The sequence below is a fragment of the Cryptomeria japonica genome, chromosome 3, assembly GCF_030272615.1.
Source record: "Cryptomeria japonica chromosome 3, Sugi_1.0, whole genome shotgun sequence".
NCBI lineage: Eukaryota > Viridiplantae > Streptophyta > Pinopsida > Cupressales > Cupressaceae > Cryptomeria > Cryptomeria japonica.
Window position 1 is genome coordinate 28,760,152 of NC_081407.1, and position 25,659 is coordinate 28,785,810.

General features: G+C 40.9%; 1 protein-coding gene across 1 annotated transcript in view; it reads right to left on the reverse strand.

Annotated features, from left to right (window-relative positions):
* Positions 1–25,659, reverse strand: part of LOC131068603 (uncharacterized) — a 62,837-nt gene that overhangs the window by 36,916 nt on the left and 262 nt on the right. The gene's annotated exons all lie outside the window — the stretch shown is intronic.

Below are 25,659 nucleotides of genomic sequence, written 5' to 3' on the forward strand. Positions count from 1 at the left end.
AAAGACCGCCAAGGATGAAGGATTTTCATTATATGCTTAAATTCGCTCCTGTCCCTCAGTCAGGGACCAGAGCGAAATCTTCATGAAGGCTTAAATTTTGAATGTTAATCACGTTGCAAGCGTTCAAGAAGGATCAAAGGACCTCGTTTTACATTGTGAAGGCAAGTGCGCGTTGATAAGAACAAGGATGAGCCCAGGATACCTAAAATCGCTCCTGTCCCTCAATCAGGGACCAGGGCGATATTTACCATATTGGCCAAATCCTTCAAAAATCACGCCAAGTCAAGGATGTACAAGGTTGCACAAGGTCAAAGTGTTCTTGAGAAGATGATATGCAAAGAAACCAAACGTCAAATGGTGATCAATTTGAACAAGGAGATAAAATCGCTCCTGTCCTTTAGGCAAGGACCAAGGCGATTTTCACATAATCACTCATTTTCCTTCAAGATCACGTCAAAGCCAAGGTACACAAGATCAAAGATATCATTTGGAAGGCGATGAACAAGGAGCAAAGGTTAAAAGACAGTAAATTTGAGCTAGAACATAGGGATCGCTCCTGTCCCTCACCAAGGTACCAAGGCGATAATCCTCCAAGCATCAAAATGCCTTGTTAACGACAAGAAGAATATGTATGAAGTGAAAGGGTAACGTCATTGTTTGCCACATGATGAAGGTTGGTGATCGTAGAAACAAAGACCAAGGAGAAAACATAAAGTTCGCTCCTGTCCCTCACCAAGGGACCAGGGCAATATCCACCTTAAAGGGCACTTATTCACACAATCAAGACGATCAAGCTCGAGGTTTTTGACAAACATGCCAGTTTCAACGTGGAGATGGAGGTTCTGAACGTAAAAAGCAAAAGAATCCAGGCTAAAATGACAATTCGCTCCTGTCCCTCTCCCAGGGACCAGAGCGATAGGTTTGTATCTTTCCACCTTTCCAAATTTTTGGCGCTAAAACATTTTTTGGATTTATTAAATGCTAAAAATCGATAAATTTAAAAATTCAATTAAATGGTATTTAAAAAAATAGCACAAAACATTTATTAATTAATTTTTTGCCTTTAAAAAATCGAATTTATTAATTAAAAAACGAAGGCATTAATTAATTAATTATTATTTTAAATGAAAAATTGGAGCGCTTGGATTTATTTTTGCAAGGTCGGCCTTGGTTTTTATTTAAATTTTTTTTTAAATTACCTTATTTTGCAAAGTCGGCCAAAGTTGATGCATGAGGTAAGCGCCTATAAAGGGAAGGTGATAATTTAATTTTTAAATCATCATTTCATCTTTATTCATATGCGATTTTGGAGGTGTGCGATTTGTATTTACAAGGAGCGAATTTCATAAAGGAGAAGTGCGAATTTAGGAGTGCGAACCTTAGTTTGAATTAAGGCGAACTTGCCAAAGACATTGAAGAACACATCAAAGACCCCAATGGTGGCGAAGTGCTAAGAGGACGTTCATTTGAAGAAAGATCACGTCGAAGCCAACCAAACATTAATTTTGCCTAGGCGAATTCCTTTGTTTTGCATTTTAGAGTTAGCTTTCAAGAAAGGTATGGCAATATGGATTTATTGTTTTGATTTTGAATGTTGATCGTCATAGCTTCAAATTTTGAATTTTGAAATTTTGAATTTCAGTAGCTCAATCATTTTTAGGAAATGATAACTCAAAGACTTATCATGAAGTTTCCTAAAAATAATCTTTAATCTAATCTTGTTATGCCTTGCAAAATCTAGTTCTTATTATGAAATGTTGTGTAGGTATGGTGACCCCAAAGGCGGGAGCATCCACCAGCCGTCCAGCTCTCATGAAGGAAGATCAAAAGAACGAGGAACTGGAGACCAAGATCGTGTCGAAGTGGAGCAACATTGGAGATACCAACTTAGGCAACTTCAGCACGAAGAAATTTCGAGAGATCCCTTACATTGGCAAGCCATCACCTGTCGCCCGGAGGATAATCGAAAGTGGCATCATTAAGGCGGCCGGCTTCCCTCTAGCAGTACAGTGCCATGAGTTGATGATCGAGTGTGCCCGTCATTATGATCCACAGTCCAGAACGATCGTGTCTAAGGAAGGAAACACTTTAGCTTATCTCTCCGAGGAAGCTATAAGTGAGGCTTTCCATCTTCCAGAACACAGGGATATGGTCTACAAGAGCATAGAAGGAGCCAGGTCCATGTACGAAGATGATCCAGATGCTTGCCTAAGCATCATTAACAAGAGCTGGTTACTCAAGAGTCGTCCTCGCCTGAGCAAGATCCCGAACACACCACATAGGATTGATTTCCAGGAGGAGTACAGAGATTTGATTACAATGCTCAACCGAGTTACAAGAGCCCCTCAGGCCTTCTACTTTGAGAAGTGGATGTTTTACTTCATCCAGGTGATAGTTCAGGGAAAAGGAACAATTCATTGGGCTAGGATGATTAGCCATTGCTTGGACGTACAGTTGAGGAGATTGAAAGCTACCAAGTCCTTCCACATGAGTTCATACGTCATTTATGCCTTGATCAGGAGCTTTGAGTACGCAGGACTACCTCACAGAGGAGTGATTGGAAGAGGACCCGGTGAGGTCAGAGTTTGTGATTCCTATATTCACTTGCATCATTCGCCAGGAAGCAACTATAAGCTAGTTAATGATACCTTCACAATGAACATCACAAGGACATTGCAAGGTGGGATTCACAACAGATTATCTCAGGATGCACAAGAACCAGTAAAGAGGTACGGTGCCTGGTTTATCCAATTTCCGAAATTCACTTATATTAGAGTGCATGGATGTCCTTCACCTCCATATATGTTGCCAAGATATCCGACAAACAGAATTGTGTTACTTGAAGTAACAAGACAGTTGGCAGCATATGCGAAGGCATTCAGACACAGACATGGGAATGGAGTTCCTGTACCTATCATCTTAGGCAATTCAGTTGAGGTATGTCCTAATGCTTTAGCCATGGATGACGCAGAGAAGGAGTTAGCTTTGTACTCTTTTTCATTCTTTGCTTTGAGAGAAAGCTTTGATCCACATGGATATATAGAGGAGACAGTCGGTAGGAAGTTTAAGCATGAGTTTCAGATAGAAGATTTTATGATGAATCTCTTAGACGATCTTGAAGTGAAAAGAAAAATGCATTCTAGATTGCCTTTGGATTTCATCAGGAAATGCAAGATTTACAGAGTGGCCGACCAAGCTCAGGACAGTGGCAGGCATCTCCAGTCATCGTATGATCGAGAAAGCAAATCAGTAAGGTTAGATTGGAATGAGCCCGAGGTCGTGGATCTAGATGCTTTGATGGCTCCAGTCTTGTCTTGTACTCGCAGATGGGTTGATGTGCAGCATCAGAAGTTGAGAGAGCAAGGCATAGCTATGACTTTCACTTTGGAAGAGAAACCAGCTGAAGGTGGAGCTAGTGTAAGCGAAGGCAATCCTAATCCCAGAAATGCAAGTGAAGGCAACCTTCGAAGCGCAAGTGAAGGCAATCTCCATCCAAGAGGTTCGAAGAGAAAAGAGAGACCTGAAAAGATAGGATCTTCCAAGAAGAAGCAAGGGGCCAACCGAGATCGTTCATCCGGCACATCTTCTCGACCAGAGAAAAGGACACTTGAAGTGGAAGAATCTATGGAGTCGATGGTACAGAATGATAGGCAGGAAGAAGGACAGGCACCGCAAGGGTCACCGGATGGATCTCTCCAAGATTATGAGCTACATGAAGATAGAGAAGATAATGAAATAACATCTCCTCCTAGGGAAGAAGAAACATTACATAAGGAGATACAGGTTAAAGAGACAAGATCAGCCATCCCAGATTGGTTGAAGGAAAGATTAACGAAGGTGATAGTGATTGAGAACGAGGACAATGTAATTGATTTAGAGAGCCTTGTTGGACGTTCTCAGGAAGTGACAAAGAAAAGGAAGGCTGCCAAGATGTCCAAGATGATCAGAGATGAGACTGGATCCAGAAAATTGCAGATAGCTACACCGGCCGTGGACAAGTATGAAGGTGAGATCCTAGCAGAGGAATATGACATAGAGACATTTGAGCTAGGTCCATCTACAGCCGAACAGACGATGGATGATGCTACCGATTCATTTGAGGCCTTGAAAGATAAGCTTAGAGAAGAAATGGAGAAGAATAGAAAGCTTGAGAGAGAGAGAGGTGCATGGAGGACATATTTCAGTCATCTCAATGAGCCTTTGGGACGTCAAGATCCAGCAAGATCACCTGTACAGGCGCTTCCCCTTCAATCAATTGGTGAGGCAGAGAGATTCAGGAGTATGGTCCAGCGTATGAGTACTTGGATGGACAAATCTCATATAGTTGCCGTAGAATTTGCAACAAGGATGATGAAGACTATTCATAGGGCTATCCAGGTTCTTGAGATCATCCACAACTTGATGATAACGGTAGCCGCTTTTGCTCATACCAAAGATGTTATCATTCCTATCTTGAAAGTAATCAGGCAAACATCGAGGAAGGTCTTAGCGCAGGAAAAGATTATGGATGGAGGACCTCACAGTTTACTTCAGTGGTCAACCTTACTCCAGATGAAGGAAGTTCTCTTTGAGGACATCAGTACTAGATGTAGCCATGTTGAGGAGGTGATCAACCCAATCCAGGACAGAGTATTTGAGGTACTTCGTACCATTCTTGGCAAGAGGATCGAGATTGAGACAGATGTGGATTTGCCAGAATTGGAGGATAGAATCAAGGTCATCTTTTGCAAGGACGCTAATATCACAGATGAGCAACAGGACCAAATGTTTGCTACCATGCTCCTGATTGAAAAGACTAAGGAACTTGAACCTGGATGGGACGCAGCTCTTCTAGATGCATTTGATCAGGTCATCCACTTGGAAGAAAGAATGAAGAATCTTCCCGAGATTCCAATTGCTGAGATCGAAGGAATCGTATCAAGATTCATTGCATATGCTAAAAAGGAGCATTGGAAAGGGAATAAGATTCTAGATGAGAGGTTGTTATAGATGACATGGCACCTTAATTGTCATTGGTCTATGTCTCCTAGGTTTTTGTGCCAAATTTAATATTTGGCTATACATTTAATATTGTTCAGTAAAAAGGAGGCTATTTGTAACAAACCCTAATTAGGGTTTAGGTGTCATGATCTTGACCGTTGATCTGCTTTTGATCTGGACCATTCATTGTAATTGAGGATGCTATTTATACCCTCATATTTCATTTCATTTTGGTGATTAGATAATTAGATGTAATTAGAAGATTAGATATCAGAGAGAGTTAGAAATTATTGATTAGAGTTAGAAGCAATTTACTTTTGTAGCAAGATTGAGTTTTGAGGAAAGAATTCAAACAATTGTTGTACATGATGACTTTGAGATCAATGAAATATTGAAGTTATGGTGTTTTGTTGCATTTCTCTTGGTTATCTTCATGGTTGTTCAATTTTCTTGAATCATTCTCAATCAAAGTAGTGTGTTAATTCGAAGGACAAAGTGTTGGACTTGATCTTTGGTAGGATTCGCTTTCCAAACCACTAGCTTCTTGCTGATTGTAGGAACGCCTTGCGTGGTCGACTGGAGAATACTTGAATCACTTAACCTTCAATCGTTATTGTATCTTGGATATGTACCTTCGTGTTAGTATCTTTGATCTTTGATGTATTGAAAAATCATTTGTTACCTTAGAAGATCGCATCAATTTCAATTGAGTTGTTATTTTATGGCAAAATTGAAGTTGGTAGAATCTTGCTAGGTCTTGTCCACATGAAGTCATTCTTACGGTTAGACTAGATTAGACCTCTTGCAAAACCCTACCCTTTTCATTTTTTTTGAAAAGCTTGTTTAGTTCAGCAAAATCTTCGGCGACGTAAGGCCCCTTGAGGACACAGCAAATCACAACGACCACTGGTGCTTATCCACACGTAGAGACCCTGCTAACCAGAACATTGGAGTCATCCTAACTGATCCTTCTTGCGAATCTTCAGCAGTTAGCCACTTTATTCAAGAGAGGATAAGATGCCTTTGGGTATTTTATTCTGTGTATGATTGTGTATAAAATACACGTCAACAGTACTGTAATTCTTTTCAGCCTTAGACAATAATCTAGTTGCAAAATAGAGTGGATGGTCCAGCCCATGGTCACCCACCTAAGTTAATGTGGCTTCAATTGCGAAATTGGAGGCATCCACATGGACATGAAACTCCTTGTCCCAATTTGGATATGCAAGGATGGGGGCCGCCACCAGCCTGTTCTTTAATTCTTCAAAGGCTTCACCTTTCGAGGTCCCCCACATGTACGACTCACCCTTCTGAGTTAGTTTATCTAAGGGGTAGGATATCTGAGCAAAATTCTTTATAAACCTTCTGTAGTAACCAATGTGACCCAATAAGGATTTTACCCCTGTGACTTCTGTGGGTAGCTCCATCTCCACGATCACCAGGACCTTATCAGGGTCTGTCTTCAACCCGACTTTACAAACAATGTGCCTGAGCAATTTGCCTTGAGGCACCATAAATCTGCACTTCTTAGGATTGAGTGCCAACCTTGTCAACAAATCGTCGAGGAAAGCCTTAAAGTTTCCCACAGACATCTTATCAAAGATGTGCAGGATGATCCTTTGAAAAGTTGCAGGCGCGTTGCATAGACCGAATGGCATCTGGTTATATGCATACACGTCGTCCTCCACCACGAAGGTGGTCTTGAGCTTATCCTCCTAGGCGATGGATATCTGATTGTATCCTGAAAACCCGTCTATGAAGGAAACATTTCGTGGCCGGCTACCTCTTCCAGTATGCTATCCGTGAAAGGTATGGGAAAAGGATCTTTGATGGTGACTGCATTCAAGCACCGAAAGTCGACGCAAATCCGGATTTGATTAGCCTCTTTCTTTAAGGAAATAACAATCGGAGACACCCATTCGCTAGTCTGGACCTGAAAAATGACACCAGCTTCTAACATTTTTTCTATTTCCTCATTCACTCTTGCAGAATAGTTTTGGTTCATTCGGTACGGCCTCTTCTGCACCGGCTGAGCTCTAGGTACCAACTGAATGCGATGTACACGCAACTTGAGGGGCACTCCTTTCAAATCTTTATATGTCCAAGCGAAAACATCCTCATACTCCAAAAAGATTTTGAAAGCTGCTGCCTTCAACACAAGATCCCAATCGTCCCCCACCAATATGTTTTTGGGATCTTCCTTCGTTGCCAAATTGGTCACCTTTAACTTGAACTCCTCATACTTGATAGGTTTGTCTTTCTCAAATTGGTGTGCAGGAGCATCATCCACTCGGGCCTTCCCTTCTCTATATTCTCCATACTCTGGTGGAAACACAGTTTTCACCCTCGGATCTTCTACCTGAAGCATATTGCATTGGAACAGCTCATAGTCCTCCATCTGCCAATGGAAGAGTCCATTTAATGAGCACATGTCATCCTCTGAGCAACCATCGAGTTCAAGCACTCCTTCACTATTTGGTTCCATCTCGTCTCTGCCTTCATAGGAATCCCACTCCCATCTGTTTGAGTCTTCTGAGTCGGAGTCGGAGTCGAATGATGCAAGCTCCTCACTGACGACCTGGGTCCTCATATCAATAACGTACTTCCGGCCCCCTTTCTCCATGGAGAGGGTGTTCTTCTTCCAATTGTGATTCACTTTTGCTGTGACCAGCCACCCTCTCCCTAAGATGGCGTCATAGCCCTTCTTTTTAAGTGGGATTACCACAAAATCTAGTAAGAAGGGTTGTATGCTAATGGTCACCGGCTAGGCCATCAGGGTGCCGAGTGGCTTAATACCGTGTTGGTCTGCTCCCACCAAATTGAATGTGGGTGGCCATAGTGTCGGCTTCCCGATATTCTTCCATGTATCCTCCGGTAGCACATTCACCCCAGATCCTCCGTCCACAATGGTGTCCTTACAGATAGTCCCGAGGATTCCCATTTCCACTACTGCAGGATGTCGACCACTATTTAAGGCCAACAACATTGGATCAGCCGAAGGGCTGACCGGGACTTCCGTCTGAGGCACACCTAAAGGTGGGTGTGCGGTGCTTTGTACGGTGTTGAGAATGGCGGTCCTCAGCTGTGACATTGTGTCCATAAGGTCCTTCACCCTTATCGGCACCTCCATCTACAAGACTTGCCCAATAATGTTCTTTTCTGCTTCAGTACGGGATGAGGTACTCACCAGCTCTACATTTCTGCATTGTTCTGTCGCCATCTCCAATTCAATGTCGGCCTTTGCCTCTCGTAATCTCTCCTTCTCTGTACAGGGGTCAAGATAAGTGGCCTTCTTGGCTTGCACATGGGTGATTGCCAACACTTCTTTATCATCACCCGTTTTCTCAATATTGAGAAGATTAACCCCTAGCTTGGGGCAATTTGTGTCGTCGTGGTCTCCAGGACCGCACCATCTGCACAAGTTCTGGGGTGTTTCCTCTTTCTGGCAATCCTGCACAAAGCGTCCCCACTGGTTGCAGGCCTGACACTAAATCATCGGCCGTCCTTTTGCATCGTTTTTGTATTCGGCTCCGGTTATTGCTATTATTGTTGCTCTTTCCTCCCCTTCGGTTACCTCTGTAGCTGTCGGATGATGTCATGGTGTTGGCCTAGGGTTGGGATGTACCAGCCGTAGCGGAGGGTGACAGCTGCTCCTGGGTGAAGAGCACCTGATTCCCTCGTGTCTTCATGTTGTAGGGACATTCTTGGTGGAGTGTCCCAACACTTGGCAAATGTCGCAGAAGGCCTTTTTAGGACAGGTGCCTTTTATATGACCTTCCTCTTTACACTCCGTGCACCACACTTTCTCATTCTTGCTTGTGCTTCCCTTTATATTTTTTAACTCTTTCATCATACGATGCATGTCCTTCTGGAGGGCTTGCACCTTCTTGCTCGACCCCTCGTCGCTGCTACTTCCCTCCAAGGAGTCCTCCTCGCCAGAGGACTTGTCTTTCTTCTTCCTGGATGTCTTGCCTTCACTTTCCAGGTCCATTGCTCGGTTATAGGTATCTTCGTAGGAGGTGGGTGGTACAATTTTCATTTTCCTCCTGAGGAACGATTTCAAACCCTCCACAAACCACTATTTCTTTAATCCATCCTCGGGCTGGTTGTCCATTTTTCCTAGCAATTCTTTCAGGCACCGGCTATACGCTCAGACGGTCTCGTGTTTCCCTTGCTTGGTACTCAGGATTTCCGCCACGATTTCATTGTCGTCCCTGAGAAGTCGAAACTCTGTTTCAAAGGCTTTATGTAATTCGTCCCAAGTTGCCAGCTTCATTTTATCAGCATCAGAGTACCAATCGATCGTTACCCCTCGTAGGGTGGCGGGGATATGCACCACCCATTCCGCCTTGTCGGTCACACCATTGACTGACCATATTGTTTCACATGTACGACAATGTCGTACCGAGTCTTCTTTCCCATCTCCATTTAACTTAGGCAATTTTTTCCGACTCGCCATCACACTCCTTGGCGATGGCCCAGTCTGCCCTCTAGAACTCGAACTCGAACCTCCAGGAACTCCTCCAGAAATTGATCCTCTCGATGGTGCTCCAGACATTGGTCCTCTAGACGGTGCTCTGCTCAGATTTGGTACATTGGGTTCCACCAGGTTACTCCGACCACCAGGGTATGATGAGCCCAAACCGAACAGATTGCTTCTAGTACCGTGCCCTTGTGTCCTCCCAACACCTTCGATCGCACCGGTATCTCCCGCCTCTCTGTTTTCGGTCTCGATCCCCTCTTCTCTTCTGGTCTCGGCACCTTTGAATGGCATGTACGGCTCTACCGTACTCCCGTCACCAATCTCTTCCAACATGAGGGAGAGGACCCCCAACCGCTTTCTAGTGGTTTCTATTAGCATAGAAACTTGGCCCTCACCACTCGAGCCATCATTGCCATTTCCGCTTCCTTCTTCAGCAAGTTTCTTCAATCGTCGCCGACGTTCGGCTTCTTGTTCCAACCTTAGTGCCCTCACGGCTGCCTCGTGCCTGTCTTCCTCTTGTCCCTTCGACACACGGTTTTTGTCCTTATTCAGCGTCACAGGCATCAATTCCTTCGTTCCGTGGGATTGAAGGTGTGTCGACAGCTTTCGTCACGTTCCTCCTCACGCCGACTCCTCTCCTCGAACTACTATAAGATTTTTTGCCGCCAGTTCTCACGGTATGTTTCCTCCCGGCGGTTCTGAAGGGCAAGGAAAGCTTGTGCCAAGAGGTTGGGCAGGTTGTTTATCAAGTGGTTCACTACAGGGTTCACTCTAAGGGAAGTCCACACAGCACTCTCAAGAACGTCTTCTCGTACTGCTTCCCTTCTAACATGAGTTTCAATGGACACTTGCCATATGCACCTAAAGTCTATCGTCAATGCCCTTTCCCCTTCGAACAATTCTTCGGGTCTGTCTTCCTCAGGACTGCTCCTCCCTTCATTCAATGGTTGGCCCATTATTGTTGTGCCATGTAGCAGACTCCCGTCATTCCCAGGTTTAATTCGGCAACGGCGCCAGATGTTTGCCCTCTAGGCGAACAGTTTAATGTATGCAGATAGAATTCATAACAGAGAACAGTAATGCCATGGATTTCAGATAGACAGTAATAAATCACACAATGTATATCAGTTGCCAGACAACAGAAAAAATACCATTTCATTCATAATCATAATAATGACCAGTTACATCACATGGTATATAAAGGTACAGAGGGAGTGTGAGGGACAACCGTCGCACCGCTAACTACCTACCCTCGGTTACATCACTAAACAAGTACTTCCTAACTAATTACTTTTTATTCCCATATTGCCAACAGCTGGCTTTTCAAGGGGTATGAAACCTTATAGAATTGTCCTTTAAACACATGTTCCAACTCAGAAAGTGACTCCATAAGACATGTTTCAAGAACAAATAGATCAATGAAATAGGAAACAACAAACAAAACAAAAGAGCCTAATGTTATGATTCATCTACCTAAGCAAAATAAGGGCAACACAAAGAACACCTCAAACAAAATCAAAAGAAATATGGAAAAGCAAACGTAATAACAAGTACCAAAATTTCATGTTAAATAGACAAAATGGAAACCAAAGCAAAGAGATGTGGTGCACCAAATGCCTATTTTTATGCTACAACCACAGGTTAAGAAACAAGAATTGCTGAGAAAAGAAGTGTCTAAACTTAAAATTGTTGACCATGCACAATCAATAAAAAATACAAGCAAAGATGAACAAAAAACAAAAGAATATGAAGACAAATTTGGCAACTTTTGTTGTCCAACCTGAGTTGGCCTAGTGGTGGAGAGCTTGTGCTCTTGAAAGAGAGGTCACAAGTTCAAATCCCATAAGGGGGTAGGGTGTGTACACCTTATCGGCTTCGGCCCATAATCGATCAAAAACAAAAAAAATTGGCAGCTTTTGTTGGGATGATGACGACCTCCACAATTAGGATGAGCTTAAGCCTTTGGTGACAATTAATGATATGTGAGCACCACTATAGCATATAAAATTACGCTTAGATTTCACTTTTGTTCTTTGATTTCCTTATTTGTTTTCATCCTTTGACCTCTTTTACTACACCCTGTTTGTTGTACTTTTCAAACCGATTTCACCTTCAATATTTGATTTCATGCTTGTTTTCCCCTATTCAGAGGGCATCTTTGGCTTCAACCTTCCTTGCTTCATACACATTCCCTCTTCTATGCCACCTTTTTTATCCATATGCTTGGTTTACCTTTGCCTTGCCCTCTTATTCCTCACTTGAGTTGATATCTTATTTTCTTATTTCACCCTTTCCCTATTTATCCACCCATGATTTTATGTTACTTGACATGCCATTGTGTTAATTTCCACTATGTGCTTGATACATCTTCATGTTTACTATAATTTGCTTATGTTACAAATGGTTGTACTTACAACATTTACCACATGTTATGATGCTTATGCCTACCCATTGCCTATTGACTACCAACAACCTCCTAAACTTGCATCCAACTATGTTGCTTGCCCACTTCCTCCTATGGCCTAGGTGTTATCCCATCCAAAGAAGGGAAACACACTCCATGAAACACCACCTTATGCCATTAGACCCAATGAATGGAACCCACACAAACACAAGGACACTAAAATCACCAGAGACCTCCAAGTGAACCCTAGAATGAGTTATCATAAGGTACTCGAGGACATTGCATTATCATTATAGTAGAGTCGAAGTAGACAAATCATGATGATCAAATTCTTCCTCTTGAAATTTCCACTTTCCCTTTGACTGCTATCCCAAATTTCATAAGAGGCATTTCCAATTTAACCAGCTAATGTCCCCTTTTTAGCAATCATGAGGTGATTTGTCGTTAGCCCATCTTGCCATGGTCTTGAGGGCTAACCAAGACTTTATAGGGATCGGTGAAGGTTTTGGCCTGGGCAATTTCAGTTTCAAGCCAATCGGAGGTGTTTCGACGGGTTTTCTAGATACTTACTATTTATAGTAAGTCAATTGTGGCTCAATGTTTGGTAAACTTTGATACAATTTTGGTTGTCGGTATTTTGGTGTATTTAATTCTTCACCTAGATTGCAAATTTAATGGGCCATTAATTAATTGGGCAATAAATCAAAAGTTCACAAAGTCAAATTTAAATATTTAACTTTAGTGATTTATTTAATGCTGGGACTAATGTTTAATGGGAAAAATTAAACATCCCCTTTCTTTTTGGAGACATAAGGGATAATAATATTTTATTATATCATTCATTTATCCCACATTTGTGGTGTCTTGGGAAGTGTGCCCAAATGAAGTCATAAATAAGAGCATTAAATGCTGATGGAGTTATCTTGGGAATTGTGTTATCTTGAAGTTTGAATTTCTGGAGAAATCTAGAGATTTGTTCTCAGGCAATGGAGGACATACACCCTCTCTTGCAGCATTTCTCACACCTGTGAAAGACCGGGTCTGGGAGATTTTTAAAACAAAGTGGCATTGATCGAATTGATTGGTAGAGATTATTTTCAGTTTGTTTGTGGAAGTCCAGCTGAGAAGAATTTGCAGCTCGAAACAAGTATTCCTTCAAGCTTCAGCAGTAAGAATTATTGTTGCAAAATGTCTAAGGTATTAGAGGGTGGATATGTGTGTTGACTGGAAAGTCGATGCAATCACTAGTTGCCATAGTGTTGACGTGTATTTTGTACACCATCATACACAGAATAAAATACCTAAAGGCATCTTATCCTCTCTTGAAAAAAGTCTCTAACTGCTGAAGATTCGCATGAAGGATCAGTTAGGATGACTCCAATGTTCTGGTTAGTAGGGTCTCTACGTGTGGACAAGCACCAGTGGTATGATGTGATTTGTTGTATCCTCAAGGGGCCTTATGCTCCGAAAGTTCGAAATTTTACTAAACTAAAGAAGTTTTTAAAAAATAACAAAAGAGTAGGGTTTTCAAGAGGTCTAATCTAGTCTAACCCTAAGAATGACTTCGTGTGAACAAGACTTGGCAAGATTCTACCAACTTCAATTTTGCCATAAGATAACAACTCAATTGAAATTGATGCGATCTTCTAAGGTAACAAAATGATTTTCAATGCATCAAAGATCAAAGACACTACCATGAAGGTACATATCCAAGATACAATAATGATTGAAGGTTAAATGATTCAAATATATCCAGTCGACCACGCAAGGCGTTCCTACAATCAGCAAGAAGCTAGTGGTATGGAAAGCGAATCCTACCAAAGATCAAGTCTCACACTATGTCCTTCAAATTAACACACTCCTTTGATTGAGCATGATTCAAGTAAATTGAACAACCATGAAGATAACCAAGAAAGTTGCAACAAAACACCATAACTTCAATATTTCATTGATTTCCAAGTCATCATGTACAACAATTGCTTGAATTCCTTTCCTCAAAACTCAATCTTGCTACAAAAATAAAATTACTTCTAACTCTAATCTCTCTAATCTCTTCACTATTATCTCTTCTCTACCACATCTATTACAAATGAAATGAAAAATGAGGGTATAAATAGCATCCTCAATTACAATGAATGGTCCAGATTGAAAGTAGATCAACGGTCCAGATCATGACACCTAAACCCTGATTAGGGTTTGTTACAAATGGCCTCCTTTTTACTGAACAATATTAAATGCATAGCCAAATATTAAATTTGGCACAAAAACCTAGGAGACATAAACCAATGACAATTAAGATGCCATGTCATCTATAACAACCTCTCATCTAGAATCTTATTCCCTTTCCAATTCTCTTTTTTAGCATATGCAATGAATCTTGACACGATTCCTTCGATTTCTGCAATTGGAATCTCGGGAAGATTCTTCATACTTTCTTCCAAGTGGATGACTTGATCGAATGCATCTAGAAGAGCTGCGTCCCATGAAGATTCAAGTTCCTTTGTTCTTTCAATCAGGAGCATGGTGGCAAACATCTGATCATATTGCTCATCTGTAACATTTGCGTCCTTGCAAAAGATGACCTTGATTCTATCATCTAATTCCTGCATATCCACATCTGTCTCGACCTCGATCCTCCTGCCAAGAATGGTATGAAGTACCTCAAATACTCTGTCCTGGATCGGATTGATCACCTCCTCAACTTGGCTACATCTAGTACTGATGTCCTCGAAGAGAACACTCTTCATATGGAGTAAGGTTGACCACTGAAGCAAACTGTGAGGTCCTCCATCCATGATCTTCTCTTGCGCTAAAACCTTCCTTGATGTGTGTCTAATTACTCTCAAGACAGGAATGATAACATCTTTGGTATGGGCAAATGCGGCTACTGTTATCATCAAATTGTGGATTATCTCAAGAACCTGGATAGCTTGATGAATAATCTTCATCATCCTTGTTACAAATTCTACGGCCACTGTATGAGATTTATCCATCCAAGTACTCGTACGCTGTACCATATTCCTGAATCTTTCTGCCTCATTAATTGATTGAAGTGGAAGTGCCTGCACTGGTGATCTAGCTGGATCCTAACGTCCCAAAGGTTCATTGAGATGACTGAAATATGTCCTCCATGCACCGACCTCTCTCTCAAGCTTTCTATTCTTCTCCATTTCTTCTCTAAGCTTGTCTTTCAATGCCTCAAATGAATCGGTGGCATCATCTAGTGTCTGCTCTGCTGTGGATGGTCCTAGCTCAAATGTCTGTATATCATATTCCTCTGCTAAGATCTCACCTTCGTATTTGTCTACTGCCGGTGTAGCTATCTGCAGTTTTCTGGATCCAGTCTCATCTCGAATCATCTTGGACATCTTGGTAGCCTTCTTCTTCTCTGTTACTTCGTGTGAACGTCCAACAAGGCTCTCTAAATCAATTGCATTGTCCTCGTCCTCTACTACGATCACCTTAGTTAATCTTTCCTTCAACCAATCTGGGATGGCCGATCTTGTCTCTTGAACTTGTATTTCTTTATGCACTACTTCTTCTTCTCTGGGAGGAGATGTTATTTCGTTATCCTCTTTATCTTCATCTAGCTCATAATCTTGGAGAGATCCATCTGGTGACCCGTGCTGTGCCTGTCCTTCTTCCTGTCTGTCATTCTGTACCATAGACTCCATAGATTCTTCCACTTGAAGTGTCCTCTTCTCTGATCTAGAAGAAGTACCGGATGATCGATCTCGGTTGGCCCCTTGCTTCTTCTTGGAAGATTCCTTCTTTTCTGATCTTTCTTTCCTCTTCGAACCTCTTGGATGGAGATTGCCCTCACTGGCACATCGAAGGTTACCTTCACCTGAATTTCTAGGATTAGGATTGCCTTCACTCACACTAGCTCCACCTTCGGCTGGTTTCTCTTCCAAAGTGAAAGTCATAGCTATGCCTTGCTCTCTCAACTTCTGATGCTGTACGTCAACCCATCTGCGAGTACAAGACAAGACTGGTGCCATCAAAGTATCTAAATCCACGACCTCGGGCTCATTCCAATCTAACCTTATTGATTTGCTTTCTCGATCATAGGATGACTGGATATGTCTGCCACTGTCCTGAGCTTGGTCGGCTACTCTGTAAATCCTGCATTTCCTGATGAAATCCAAAGGCAATCTAGAATGCATTTTTCGTTTCACTTCAAGATCATCTAAGAGATTCATCATAAAATCTTCTATTTGGTACTCATGCTTAAACTTCCTGCCGACTGTCTCCTCTAAATGTCCATGTGGATCAAAGCTTTCTCTCAAAGCAAAGGATGAAAAAGAATACAAGGCTAACTCCTTCTCTGCGTCATCCATAGCTAAAGCATTAGGACATACCTCAACTGAATTGCCCAAAATGATGGGTACTGGAACTCCATTCCCATGTCTGTGTCTGAATGCCTTCGCATATGCTGCCAACTGTCTTGTTACTTCAAGTAACACAATTCTGTCTGTCGGATATCTCAGCAACATGTATGGAGGTGAAGGACATCCATGCACTCTAATATAAGTGAACTTCGGAAACTGAATAAACCAAGCACCGTACCTCTTTATTAATTCTTGTGCATCCTGAGATAATCTGTTGTGAATCCCACCTTGCAATGTCCTTGTGATGTTCATCGTGAAGGTATCATTAACTAACTTGTAGTTGCTCCCTGGCGGATGATGCAAGTAGGCATAGGAATCACAAGCTCTGACCTCGCCGGGTCCTCTTCCAATCACTCCTCTGTGAGGTAGTCCTGCGTATTCGAAACTCCTAATCAAGGCATAGATGACGTATGAACTCATGTGGAAAGACTTGGTAGCCTTGAGTCTCCTCAACTGTACGTCCAAGCAATGGCTAATCATTCTAGCCCAATGTATAGTACCTTTCCCTTGAACTATCACCTGGATGAAGTAGAACATCCACTTCTCAAAATAGAAGGCGTGAGGGGCTCCTGTAACTCGGTTGAGCATCGTGATCAAATCTTTGTACTCCTCCTGGAAATCAATCCTGTGCGGTGTGTTCGGGATCTTGCTCAGACGAGGACGACTCTTGAGTAACCAGTTCTTGTTGATGATGCTTAGACAAGCATCTGGATCATCTTCGTACATTGACCTGGCTCCTTCTATGCTCTTGTATATCATGTCCCTGTGCTCTGGAAGATGGAAAGCTTCACTTATAGCTTCCTCTGAAAGGTACGCCAAAGTGTTTCCTTCATTGGACACTATCGTTCTGGACTGAGGATCATAATGACGAGCACACTCGATCATCAACTCATGGCACTGAACAGCTGGAGGAAAGCCGGCCGCCTTAATGATGCCACTCTCGATTATTCTCCGGGCGACAGGTGATGGCTTGCCAATGTAAGGGACCTCTCGAAACTTCTTCGTGCTGAAGTTACCCAAGTTAGTATCTCCAATGTTGCTCCACTTCGACACGATCTTCGTCTCCACTTCTTCGGTCTTCTGATCTTCTTTCATGAGAGCTGGACGACTGGTGGATGCTCCCGCCTTCGGGGTCGCCATACCTACACAACATTTCATAATGAGAAACTAAAATTTGCCATATATAACATAGATTAGAGAGTAAATTTTAGGAAACATCATGATAAATCTTTAGAGTTATCATTTCCTTAAAAAAAAACGATTGAGCTAGGAATTCAAAATTTCAAAATTCAAAACTTCGACTATGACGATCAACATTCAAAATTAAAACAATAAAACCAATATCGCCATACCTCACTAGAGAACTAACTCTAGAATGCAAAATGAAGAAAATTCGCCTAGGCAAAATTAACGTTAGATGGTCTTCAACGTGATCTCTTCTTCAAAATAGCAACTTCGCCACCTTTTGAAATGTCCTTGACGTGATCTCCAATATCTTTGACAAGTTCGCTCAAGTGGAAACTAAGTTCGCACTCCTTGGATAATACTAGCGCCTTCCTAGCTTGAAATGAAATTCGCACCACCTTGAATATAATTCGCACTTCTCCTTTGTCTTCCTCAAATCGCACTTGAATGATAAAATGGTAATGTGAAAATAACAATCTTCACCACCCTTTATAAGCGCTCACACCACCAATTCACTTAGGCCGACTTTTGTAAAAATAAGGCAATTTAAACGATTTTTAAATAAATAACAAGGGCCAACCTTCATAAAACAAATAAATACCAAGCGCTCCATTTAATTTTTTAATTAATTTAATAATTAATTATTAAATGCCATCGTTTTTTATTTAACATATTCGATTTTTTCACAAGGCAAAAATAATTAATTAATATCAAGCGCAATATTTAAATGCTAATTAATTGAATTTTTAAATTTATCGAATTTTAGCATTTAAAATAAATTCAAAAATTAGTAGGAAGATTCAAACCTCATCGCCCTGGTCCCTGACTGAGGGACAGGAGCGATCCATCACCTTGGTCATGATCCTTGCATTTTTGACGTTCAAAGTCTCCATTCTTACGTTGAATTTGGCATTTTTGCTAGGGATTTCGAGCTAGATTGACTTGCTTGTCAAATGAATGCCTCTAGATATGATATCGCCCTGGCCCCTTGGAGAGGGACAGGAGCGAACTTTGTGTTTTCTCCATTTCAAGCTCAAATTGGTAATATTTTAACGTTCACCTCCTTTGTATCGCCTTCCAAATGATGTTTTAAACCTTGTGCAACTTTACTTTGACGTGATCTTGAAAGGATAACAAGTGACTTAGCAAATATCGCCCTGGTCCCTTGGTGAGGGACAGGAGCGATCCTGGTGTTCCTCTCCTTGATCTCGTTTCTTTGATCACCAATCCTCTTTATAAGGCGAATAATAACATTATTTCTTCATTCTATGCTTGTTTCACTTGACTTCTACAAGGCGAATTCAATGTTTGGAGGATCATCGCCCTGGTCCCTTGGAGAGGGATAGGAGCGAACTTTGTGCTCTAGTCAAAATGCGCCATCTTTCAACCTTGGTTCCTTGTTCATTATCTCTTAAATGACTTCCTCTACCTTGTGCGACCCTGCCTTGTCTTGATTTTGAGGAAAAATGAATGTTTTAATAAAAATCGCTTTGGTCCTTGTCCAAAGGACAGGAGCGATATAAGTTCCTTAGCTCAATTGATAGCCTTTTGACGTTCAAAACCATTGTATATCATCTTCAAAAGACACCTTAAACCTTTTATCATCTCGCATAACCCTGACTTAACGTGGTTTTTGAAGGATTTAGCAACTATAGTCAATATCGCTCTAGTCCCTTGGAGAGGGACAGGAGCGAATTCCAATGTTTTGAGCTTGTCTTTGCTTCCATTGACTTGCAATTACTTTCATCGTGCAAAATAAAGTCCTTTGATCCTCCTTGGTCGCTTGATGCTTGATAAACTTTCAAAATTTAGAGCCTCATGAAGATTTCGCTCTGGTCCCTTGGAGAGGGACAGGAGCGAACCTAGATATTTAAGTGCAAATCCTTCACTTTGGTGGTCTTCGTAACTTTGTGCTTGATTGAGACACCTTAAAACATCCTTGCTACCTTGTACTTCGTCTTGGAGTGTCTTGAACTTAAAGAAAAGGCAACCTAACCATTACATCGCCCTGGTCCCTGACTGAGGGACAGGAGCGATCTTGATCTTGTAGGCTTCATCTCACTTTGCTAACCTCAAAATTTATCTTCAACAATCTTGTTATGCCTCCTTTCATTCATCCATGCCTTAAGATTCATTGTAACTTGGCAAGAAATTTGTCTAAGGTAAAAATCGCTCTGGTCCCTGACTGAGGAACAGGAGCGAACTTGGGCATTTGGGTCCCTTGTAGATGTTTGGTAATCTTCAATTTGTCTTCAACGGGTTCAATTCACCTCCTTTCTTGCCTTCAAACATAAAACTTGCTTGATCTTTGCCCAGAACGTACCTTATGAAGAACTTCGCTCTGGTCCCTGGGAGAGGGACGGGAGCTACAATGGATTTCGCCCTGGTCCCTGACTGAGGGACAGGAGCGATTTTTACTCCTGGGGCATTTCCGTGTTCGTGAAATTCTTCAATTTATATTCAACGGAAAGATCACGCTTTTCTTCATCACTTCCAATTCGAAATTCATCTTAACCCTGCAGGGACAGTAAGATTTTTGAAAACGAGCTCCGGTCCTTCACTGAGGGACAGGAGCGATTTTGCTCCTACAGGCCAAAATATTAAGATTTTACACATTTAATCACTTCACAAGGCAAAAACAAATCATTCCCCATGCCCGGGATCAAAAATCAAGAAACTCAAAATTTGGTCAAAATTACTCAATTGGACAAAATTCACATTTCATCATCAACATTTAGAAAAATTTAGACTCTGCATTCAAAATTCCAATTGAAAATAGACCATTCTGGTGAATTCACTTCATTCAAAATTTGCATCCTACGAAAGGAAGCTCAAAAAAGCTCTCAAAACTGACTGGATTCTGGCCTGAAAAGACAGTAACTAAAACCCTAAGGCTTGACCCTAATCCAGACAACTGACAAACTAACAAAACCCTAAAAAACGAAGCGAAAGGCGAGCGAAAAACGAGCAAAAAGGAGGGGGTCCCCATTTTAAATGGGGCGATGTGTGAAATGGTCACAACACATAGCAGCCTCAAGAAGAAATCGCAGTCTAAATATAGAGCTGGGCGTCTGTTAGTCTCGCCATGTAATGGAAGTCTGAGTTAAGAGTGCAGCAAGTAGTGATACAGCTGGGACGTGATTTCTTTATTCAGCAGGGACGTTGTAATAAGAAGAGCACACACATTCCATTTCACTGGGACTGACATTGTGCTGGCCGAATACTAGTTACAGCTGGGTAGTAGTTAATATAGCAGCAGGGAGCGAAGACTTGAGAGCCAAAGCATACCCTCCTTGATGCAGGGATGCAGTGTTGCGCTGGGAACTACACTTAGAGACGCCATGAGTCTTAAGTTAGACTCTATGCAGTACTGGGAATAGGTTGTGGAGTGGAAGTAGTTGGCTTCTGATACTCCAGCAGTGTATTTACAGTGGATGGACTTCAGTGCTGGACGAGGGAGTTTGGGAGGTGCTGGGTGCAATATTCAGCAAGTACACTGTCACAGACAAGTCACTGTAACCAGGTTCCTAATGTTAATGTTTGTTAGACCATTAATGTTGAATGCCAAAGTTCGTTTGTTCTCTGCAAAGTTATAAACAATAATTTAGTGTATAAACTTGCATGTGACCATTAATGGAATGTAAAGATTGCATAGCTATTGAAAGAATACATTAATATGAGATGTCCATTAATGAATGTACACCAACTGTTTGTTGAAATTACATTGAGTTTGGCATATGGTTTCTTGTGAGCTTAATTGTGTTTTTCAAGACATCTCCAAACAATCAAAACACACCAGGTTCAACTAAACCACAGGGCCACACAAATAAAAATTCAGACACCTTGTATTCCAGAATAGGGCAGCCTATTACAAACAGCCATAGCATAAGTTCTTTGTTTGGCAGAGCCGCTAACAATTTTTTGAGATGAAATCCTTGCAGATTGATGCCCTCAACCTTGGTGCTACTCCTAGACACAATTCTTCTCTACTGAAGATAGCTTTTATGAATCGTAACTACAATTGGTTGGAGCATGAGAAAATATGAGAAAATAGAGTGTAAACACCTATCAAAGAGTACAACTTTTCACCAAGGATCATGAATTGGGACTCTAATGTCATGACATTAAAAAACTAAAATAACAGAAGCTAGAAACACCACGCCAAATCCAGATGCCAAAGAGATACAAACCACTGCAACCACATTGACAATTGAAAGAATTGAATCATCTTAAATGAAGACCTCACCCAATCCCCATCGTACATGAGATATATGAAGAGGTAATATCGCATGGTCCATACAAGATTAGAATATTTTCAGTATTAACACACCATCATACACAATCAATAAAAGTATCTTTCTCTCACATGCAAATAAGAAGGCACCTTTGCAAATAATTAACATTTGCCTCAAACTATACAAACCTCCATAAAAAATAATGATCGTAAGCTCATGAAACAATATAATTAATATAATAGCAATTATAGAGGCTTGTATCTTTGATGTCGATCTATGCCCTCACAAGAATTGTAAAGATGGCTATATGGGGCCACAAGATCTTCTTGATTAACACCAAAAATTTGCCACAAAATTTGTTGTTGCACTTGATTTGTATCTACAATGTTGAAAGTGTATGAAAGTGTACATTGGTAAAATTTGATCCAAGTTGCAAGATCTCTTCTACATAATGCCTTAGCCTACAATCTAGGAAGGAACATTTGCACAAGGCATTAATCAATAACAAGGAATCCCCTTCCACAATGAGATTGACAATGCCTCTAGACATCACAACTATCATGCCTACCACTAATGCTTCACATTCAACCTCGTTAGTAGTTCTAACTCCTATGAAGAGGGAGCCAACATATATAAATTCACCTTTTGCATACCTCAACACAAATCATGTACTAGCATTTCCTAGGTTGCCCCAAGAAGGTCCATCAAAATTCAATTTCGCAAAATCCACTAGAGGGGGACCCATTGATTCTTCAATGCATTAGCATCACTTTGATGACTATTATTGCATCCAATATTAATTGCTTTTACCCCATGAACAGCGGAACTTTCTCTAAAATCATTAGTACTTAAGTGTCATATCATTCTTTTAGAGCTATCACACCATACTCGGAGGGCATCATGCCTTCCCCTTTTGACATTTCATATCCACATCAATCTTATTGTCATCCTTAATATCAAGGGCATCATGCCTTACCCTATGTATCACATTGTCCCTACATAGATTCATGTTACACTAGGGGCCTCTTGTCTCCCCTTGCCCCCTATGTGCTCAACTTCCCTATATGCTTACACAAATGTTCCTAGCCATTGAGGACCGCATCACCATTCACCATTTCCCCAAGTTGGGGGCAGCCTCACCTCCTTCATACTATCTCTAGCCCACATATGCTTATCATGCATCATTATAGACATTACATTTGATTATCAGAAGATGTAGTTTCTATTGTTGGCACTTTACATGATTAATGCTTATCTCAATATTACATTTACTTCATGTATTGTTTTCCATACCCTTCAATTCCTTGCATCCAATGAACACAACCACTTGTTGTGGGGCATATGTTGTCACTAACAATCCTATGCTGAGTTTTCAATTAGGTAGTGATAGGTGGTGCTAGATACAGACTCGTTACCATGACTAGATGGATCATCATCCATGACATGCTAGTGCCCCATGCACCTTGTCATGCCATCACCACCAAGCAAGGTGGAGCCATATCAAACTCTGAACAACTAGAATCCCCTAATTGTAATCATTTCCTATTTTTCCTATTTTATAGGCAATTGAGCAAGCTTGTATTTTCACCTACTTTTCATTTGCAAGATAAAAGTTGCTCATTCCATATTTTTCCTTTGTTTTGTAGGTGCAAAGGATGACCATTTACGATCACATCTAGCAGGATCTATTACTTAATATAAACCTCTATAATATCCTTTTATGTTTGAATATTTACTTTACATGCATGTTTGTGAGTGCTACATACATTAAGATACAAGATCATTTTAGGGTTCACATGCACCTCAATATAGGGACAAAATGTAAATGTGAAATTTGCATACCAATGCCATTTCCCATGTAGTTTTATGTAGTTTTGGGAGAGAATCTTAATACATAAATATATTGGCAAATGGTGCAATCTTGTGTGAAGTTGGGCTCATTCTCCTAGTCTTTACCTATCCCCAAACACACATCACCATACATTTATCTGCACCCTATCCATACATGCACACATTCTGATGCATTCACTGAAGATATGCATTAAATTTGCACACATATGTTATGAATCTTGATCTGATCATTTTCATCTCTCAAGTCAAGTCCACAATTGTTGAGTTTGGGAGAATGTCTCGATACATGAACATATTGATGAATGGTGCAATCTTGTGTGGAGTTGGGCTCATTCTCCTAGCCTTTACCAATCCCTATACACACATTTCCATACATTTATGCACACCATATCCATTCATGCACACATTCTGATACATTCACTGAAACCATTCAATAATTATGCCCATTTGTACACCTATCCCAATACGTCCATTTTTTTCCTGATCTGACCATTTTCATGCTCCAGGTTATTTTTGTGGACATAGGGTCAACCCCATGGTTGTGAACTTGACCTATAAAATTTCGAAATTCACATACAAGTTTAGCCAGTTCATACCCAATATACATGCTTGCACAATTTGATTCTATAGGCTTGTATTTAAAAGCAATCATTTGCCTCCATTTCATCATTTCTCACCTCTCTCACATCCACTCATCTAAGAAGCATTAATAGAACACTTCAGTTTGGTGCTTTAAAATGAATCTAAAGTTGTGCATACTCATTCTAGGATGCTTGCTGTTTATTGACCTTTTACACACATTTCCAAGGGATGACCTAAGAGAACATGTCCCTTTGTAAAATACCAACAATCCTCGAAAAGTATTTCTAAATACTACTAGTCTAGATAGCAGAACAGGGGAGCAAACTTGGAAAAGAAGAAAACAGGATTGCAAAAACACAGATCAGACCCACACAGCTGAAGGACAAATCCACGGATGCAGAAAAAACCCTGAGGCACAAACTCAACTCCAGACAGTACACCAGTTCAGCACACAGATAGAGAGGAAGTATTTCCAGGTTAGAGACGGTTTACAATTCAGCACTGTCAAAAATCATTCATTCTTTGGTCATAGAACTAAGCACCTATATCTTTTGTATTTATTTCCTAAAATAGCATTTAATTCAGAATTACATTAATCCACAGTTTGTCATTAATTAATCTAAGTCAATTTATGCTTATATTTTTATATCCTATTGGATTAGCCTAGATTAAACCTAGGATATATTATTTTCCTTTACAATAATATTGCCACACCCATATTCACTTAATCACATTTACTGAATCGAAATGGCATCTACGCCACATCTTCTGGTGTTTATATTTATGTAAAATATTGACACACTCTATTCACCCACTCGTGCAACTGCACATTGAATTTAAATGGCATCCTCATCCGCATAGCCCACATCTCAAGGTAAAATGTGGTACTGAATTGAAATGACGTCCTCGTCCTATAGCCGTGCTGAATTGAAATGATGTCCTTATCTCAAGGTGAAATAGGGTACTGAATTGAAAGACATCAGATGTTTGCAAAAAAGGAAGAAATCTCTCTGTCAAGATGTATCCATCCAAAAGACTGGAAATATCATTTCCTATGTTTTCATATCCCATGCTGCACTTCCTTCGAGAGTTGCACTGTATTTTCCATGTGCTTAACACCAACACTTGGGTGCATTATCAGCATTGGCTAAAGTCAATAAGTCACAAGGATTTCACCACAAAGGCTGTAGGGTGCACTTCACGGTGAAATTTATATTCAATTGGTTGGCAGAAAGGGCAAGCAAGTTCTAGGCTTAGTACTGTGAAAAGCATTTAACTCATATTCAGCCAACACCAAAACAAACTTGTAAAATGCCTTCCATTCAGGGCACCATTATTATCCTTATTTAGTGGCAGCACCTTCATCAGCTCTACAGGGCTTCCCTTGTTTGTTAACAACATGTAAATTGAAATCCAAACAGGAACAGCTCAGGTTAAATACTTGATCTGAACATATGCAATATTCTCTTTAGATTCTAATTTATTTAAGTTCTTGTAAAATCCACGAGACATGGAAATTTATGTTAATTTGGGCACCATGGAATAACA